The 6,685-nt window shown below is 41.2% G+C and overlaps 1 long non-coding RNA gene across 1 annotated transcript; it reads right to left on the bottom strand.

Moving 5' to 3' along the window:
- Positions 1 to 3,458: 3,458 nt before the first annotated feature.
- Positions 3,459 to 5,337, bottom strand: LOC117194774. Its single transcript, XR_004474919.1, has 3 exons — positions 4,594 to 5,337; positions 4,111 to 4,522; positions 3,459 to 3,849 (listed from the first exon to the last, which is right to left on the bottom strand). It is a non-coding gene; the product is annotated as an uncharacterized LOC117194774 (long non-coding RNA).
- Between the last annotated feature and the right edge of the window lie 1,348 nt (positions 5,338 to 6,685).

Below are 6,685 nucleotides of genomic sequence, written 5' to 3'. Positions count from 1 at the left end.
TTCCGCTTTTATGACTGCATCTTTATTAATGCATTTGTAAGATTTATCGAATTTGTAACGAAATGAGTCTATATGTTTCGCGATTTCGTTCCATTCCATTCTTTTAATGGAATTATCTTACTTTTGTAAGCGTACTAACCATATGGTTCCTATACCTAAATATGGGTCTTCTTCTTTTATTAATTTTACCTTGACATATGGTAGTGTTGAAAGTACCATTGCCTTTTCTGCTTTATCGCAGTGAATAAGTGGGCTACAGATTGCGTCGAAAGCTTTTATATAATCAGTCTCAAACTGATGTACTGATACATATGTATTCGCTATGCGAATGTAAAACTTTAATCGCATTAATGCGAAAATTTGGATAGCTTTCGTAGACGTGATCTATTTTCTCTTTATTCATTTCTAGATATTATCTATGTTATTTGCCCTACTCATGTATCTTTTCTTGATAATTTTGTTATGCTTAACATAGAGTGTAAGCAGAAATTGCAAAATCAATACTATCGTGATAATTAATAACAGGATCCACAATGAGTTTATGTCATCCGTGTGATCAATTATCTTGACGTTGTTTACAACGTTGGCAGTATTGTCTTTTGCCTCACTAGAATCACTAAACCACCCCATTATGTAGGTTTAATTGTTTTTATATATTCAATGAAAAGAATTTATTTTTTTTTCGTTCTAACGTTCATGAAAGAAAAATGAATTTTATTTCCAAAATCTTGGTTTAGTCTTTCATTTAATCTTTTTCTTTTAATCTATATGGGATTTTATAAAGAAAGAAAAAATATATTCCTCCCTTTGAAAATCGAAAATAAAAATTGGAGTGATATTTTCATTGCAATGAACTTGTTGCAAGATTTATCATTTACACAAAGTTTTTAAACGCAGCTGAGTATAAATACTCAGCGCTAGAGATATGGAAAAGTTAGTTATTTAGTTTATGTGGTTGGCTCACAATTCAAAGTTACATTTCATATATATAAACGAGGGGGAACGTTGTGAGTTGCTGCGGACACCGCAACTCTACAGTTATACCCGATACTAAGTCAGTATGGCTCTCCTCCGGCAGACGCCGCTAATATTAAACAACACGACAAGGAGTGCGTGCGAGAGAGACAGAAAATCAGTCTGAGCGTGACGTCGGGTGCTGCGTAGCCAGTGCAAATTGATTTGTTCCTTTTGGCTATAAAAATGATCTGACCTGATCCAGATTCAGCAATCTGATATATATGATCATTATCTATGATTCTGCGTTTTTAGTTTTCTCGTATCCTCAATATTGTGGATGCAACAGATTTTCGTCCTTTGTGTGGGCGGAAGGGGGTGGGGCGAAATTTTGAGATGCACGTTTTATAGTAAGATCTAACAGGAGTGCGGATACCAAATTTGGTTACTCTAGCCTTAATAGTCTCTGAGATTTGTGAATATCCCCAGATTTTCATCTTTTGCGGGGGCGGAAGGGGGTGTGGCGAAATTTTAAAACAAACAAGTCTCGGTCCGATATATTAGGAGTGTGGATACCAAATTTGGTTGCTCTAGCTTTAATAGTCTCTGAGATCTAGGCGCTAATGTTTTACTCTAAGCAAAGCCGGCTATGCTACGTGTGTGTTAGAGAGAGACAGGGCGAGAAAAAATTAAATTGTTTTCTTGATTCTGGCCATAATAATTATACGATCTGGTTCAGATTTTGCACTCTAGAAGATATAGTCATTTTCTACGATTCTGCGTTTTTAGTTTTCTCGTATCGTCGAAATTGTGGATGCCACAGATTTTCGCTCTTTGTGGGGGCGGAAGTGGGCGGGGCAAAGTTTTGAAATATTCTTTTAGCAGTGACATATCACAGAAGTCTGGATCCAAAACATCGTTGCTCTCGCTCTTATAGTCTTTGAGCACTAGGCGCTGAAGGGGACGGACAGACGGACAGACGGACGGACGGACAGACGGACAGACGGACAGACAGACATGGCTCAATCGACTCGGCTATTGATGCTGATCAAGAATATATATACTTTATGGGGTCGGAAACGATTCATTTTGGACGTTACACACATCCACTTTTACCACAAATCTAATATACCCCAATACTCATTTTGAGTATCTGGTATAAAAATTCTCCAACCACATATGTTAGTAATGAAAGCCTAACAGGTTTTAGTGTTTTGCGACTTGCACTAACGTGCGTCAATTCGCATGTAGAAATTAAGTCTATGGCAAGTTAAGGCTTACGCATATTTGCGGCCCCCTTGCGTGGCTTCGCTCGGTTGCGAAGTTTTAAGTCAGCTTTTAATTTGTTGATGCGCTCTATGTAGCGCTGTCGGTCTTCTGGTGTCGTCGCTGCCGCCAGCAAATCTTGTTGCAGGCGCTTTTGTTGAAGTAGCTTTCTCACTTGTCCTCCACGTTTTGTCTTCTTTTTCTCTGTAGTTTTTTTTTCTGCCGTGCCCGGTACTCAGCTATTGTGAGTGGGCGTGGTCCATCGTTTGGAAACACCTCCAGGTACTCCTGAATGGAAGGTGCGTCCCTTTGCTCAATAGGAGCAGAATCTATGTTGTCGTCACTCATAAGGGCTTAACTGGTCGCGTTAAGCGGTGCCGGCGCTGGTCATCGCACAGGCTACCCATGTGTTGTTTTACTTTTAATTTGTCTTATTGTTTGGTAGTATTCTTTATATATGTATGTTAAAGAAATAATCAGAATACACACACATTTTGAATGTTTTTATTTTTCGCACATTTTTGCGTATTGTTTATATATTGTTGCACTTTTTATGTTATTTTTAATAATGCTTTTATAATTGCATTACAGCTTCGTGAAACTTGTCACGGTCGCCATGTAATAAGTGTGATAACAATAGTAATAATGTGATAATAATATAACTTCAATTCTTGTAGCGTCTTGTAGCATACAACGTATAGCGATACGCTATCATAACGAGCTGATCTTATTGTAGCGACCAGAGGAGCACGCGCTGGTTCCGGCTTCTATTTGTCGTCGGCAAGGGGGGGGTGAGGATTTACCACTGTGCTACCTGCTCGCATTGGATACATATAATAATATTGATTTCGCGTGCTGTTTTCCTCCCTAACACATGATCGATCGGACTGGCCATACAGAAAAGAAACTACCAAGAGTGACAAGCTATGCACACATAGAGGTTGCTCTGCAAAGAAAACAGAACATGCTGAAGTACGGGTTGTGCTGCTGAGTAGCTGTAGGTGTAGCGGCGTTTTGCCCACCCTACCTTGACCATCTGGGCCGCAAAGCCATATTAGTGGCCGATGATCCCTAAATCCCCCAGACTCACTTCATTTCCATAATCCGCACGGCATGGCGCCCTAAAATAATTTAGTTCATTATCGATTTCATTTTAAAACTTATTTATTACTTGACACAGGGGCATTTCCCTACTCTACTTAAACTCCCAATTGACTCAATAACTATTTTGGCGAACAACAGGATTCGAGAATATTCCAGGTTGGAAATTAAAATAATACTAATAATAATTAAAATAGAAGAATTATAACTAAATAGAAAAAAAAGAATTAAATGTGTATATAATAAAAAAACAGTATATGTATATAGGAGGTAGCCGCTAAACTGGCATACAAATTTAACAGAGCATTTATGACAACAACAAAAAAACCCATGGTTACTGTTCTTGCTATCTCTTCCGGCATGTGGATCTGCCCAACTGTTTCACCTCTCCCCCTCTTTCTTTCCTATACCTCTCCTTCTCTCACGCTCATGCATGCAATTTATTTAGAGTAAAGCAATATTCTTTCACTTACGTGCCATCCATCTCCAAAAGCGCTTTTGTCGAAGACGATCCGCTTGCTATAATTGCTGTAAATGTAATTTTATTGGGAGAGCACAACAACAAAAAGAGAAAAGAAGAGAAAGAACAAGGCGCGCAGAGGCTTTCGGGGGACTGCTTTTTTTCTTTGCTTTTGAGCATTGATATTGTATTTCTATTCCCTTATGCCTTTCTTTTCTTTGGGCTCCACATAGGGCTAGCCCTTACGGTTTAAGGGAAAAGAAAAGCAAGACTGAATTAACGGCGCTACACTGCCGAAAGGGGAGCAAGGTATTTGTATTCGTACTCACTAAGACCTTGCCTATTGGCTCATGGGTATAATTTTGATCTGGGTTTTTATTTCCTCTACTTTTTTTTCACTAAGCCAGGTCGGCCGAGGGCAAGATATTTACGCAAAAAAACTTGGGGGCCAAAAAAAAATGTTCAATATTCCGCTTTTAGTTTCGCAGCTTCCCGGCGCCGACGATGCTGCTGATGCACTGAGTCGGACCCACAGCTGGAGCGGCGGACTCTCTGCCTTGCACTTCTCTGCGCCAGCGGCGAATTCGATCGGTTCTTGTGCTTTTTTTTTTCGGGAGCGCAGTCTCTTCTCTTCCCTTTCTATGGCCAGCTGGTTGTGGCTGCGGCCGGCTCGGTCATCGATCCCAATTATCTTTTTCCGCTATTCTCCCTTGGAAATCTGCTTGGCACAACGTGCCAATTCTGTAATACAAGAAAACCCATGTTCCATTTAACACTACCTAGCGACACCTAAACCCCAATGTCCAACTTACCGCTATGTGGCGATTGGCACTCTTGTTATATTAACTTGCAAATGGCCGTCCGAAACAAAAAAAAGAGACCACTTTCGGATGCCTTGCCTCCGGCGTGGGGTCAGAATGGAACGCCCCCTTACTGGGGTGGCAAATTTCTTTTCGATTTCTTTATGGTATAATTTGAAAGCAACACGATTCTTTTGTTTGTCTTTTTTTCTTTGATTTAGCACTGGCGCGAGGTTTAGTTATGTTTTTCCGCTAATATTTCCTCTTTCCACCACAAACACTACCTTCTGAAGTGGGGCCCAAAATCGAAAAGAGCGACCGTAGCTGGACTTGCATTCACGAACCCTCCTAACAGCGAAAGTGCCAACCACCATTTCCCTCGAGTTAACATAACCGCGGCCGACTCTCTCCCGAGTCCGACCGTCTGCCCAAAAAGTACCCGTCGATCACGAGCAATAGGGGCGCTAAACGCAATTACGATATTCCCTGGATTTAAAATTTTTGATTAGTTTTTTTTTTTTTCCGTTCTTTTATTTTTGTTGTTGTTGTAGTAATATTTTTGTAGCTGGTTCAAGCGTCACTACAAATTCCCCCCTACCAAAATCACACTTTGGGGGAACCACACCAAAAGTGGGATCCTCGCTTGAACGGCTATTAAAAGAGAAGTTATTGTTTTAAATCCTTGGCGTGAAACTTCCCTATTAATTTACCCTGCAGATCTTCCACCTCATAGTAGCAATTTCCTAGCTTCTGTCGTATCCGACTTTTTTATAAACGCTGGTGCTAGTTTAGCGCTAAAGCCCTTCGCGAAATTGCTTTGCTGGAAATTTCGCCGATATATCTCCTGGCCTACAACAAATGACACCTGCCGACTGCGCAAATTGTATGTTCTTTCATTCCTAGCGTGTTGTGCGTGCATCGTATCCTTTGCCTTATGTCTGATGAGGTCAAACGAATCCTCTTTACCAAACTGTACAGTGCGATCTTCCAGCATCTGTAAATTTCTTAACAGCCTGTAGCTGGCTCCATCGACAATCATGTGCTGGCCAAAAGCGAGGCGATAAGGAGTCGTATTTATGGCTGAATGGACCGAGGAACGCAGCGCACAGCAAATGTTACTGAGCTGCTCATCCCAATTCTTTTGATCAGGGCGGACATATGATTTCATTGCAGCTATCACCGATCGGTTTACTCGTTCTGATGCGTTTGCCTGCGGAGCGTAAACAGCAGTATACCTGTGCACAATATGATATTTCCCTAGCAGCGCATTAAACACCTCCGACCTGAACTGTACACCATTATCCGAAACAATTGTTTCAGGAACCCCAAAACAATGGAACAAATCTTCTTCCAGATACCGTGCCACGACATCCGCAGTAAACTTTTTTACTGGCTTTAAGAAAGGAAACTTCGACAAGTGATCAACCACAATAAAAATCCCTATATGCCCAGAACGACTTCGGGGATACGGCCCCAGGAAATCGACAAACAGTTTCTGGAAAAACCTATCCGATGTACCAATGTTCCCTAAAGGCGGTCGAAGGGTATGATTGGGATGCTTTGTGATCTTGCATACATGGCAATTATTTATATATGTCCTTACGTCGGACACCAAATTCGGCCAATAGTAGAAACGCCTAAGTTTTTCTAATGTTTTGTTTATCCCACAGTGAGCTGATAGCTGGTTTTCGTGAGCGTCTTTTAAGGTTTCCTCGACTAATCCTCGTGGTATCCAAAGCTTCCAACATAAATCGTCAGCTACCTTGTCTCCCGCCGCGTGCTCGGCGCGTCGGTATATATACTCCTCTACGATTTCCAAATCTGGAGTCTTGGACGCGTTTTCAACGAATTTGTCTCTTAGGGCTACATACTCCGGCGACCTAAATTCTTCTGACTGAAGGTCAACAATGCTGGACAAAACTAATGCCGATAAGTCTTCGGTATTTGTGCGCGAAAGAGCGTCTGGGACTACGTTTTGGCTACCTTTTCTATGCTGGATTTTAAACGGGAACCCCTGAAGTTTTAAGGACCATCTAGCTAACCGTGAACTGAGATCAGACTGGGTCATTAGCCATTTTAAAGATGCATGGTCTGTTATGATGAT

Source organism: Drosophila miranda, assembly GCF_003369915.1.
Source record: "Drosophila miranda strain MSH22 chromosome Y unlocalized genomic scaffold, D.miranda_PacBio2.1 Contig_Y3_pilon, whole genome shotgun sequence".
In the NCBI taxonomy this organism is placed as follows: Eukaryota; Metazoa; Arthropoda; class Insecta; order Diptera; family Drosophilidae; genus Drosophila; species Drosophila miranda.
Note: the sequence above shows the minus strand (reverse complement) of the source record. Positions and strands in the feature narration are given on the sequence as shown.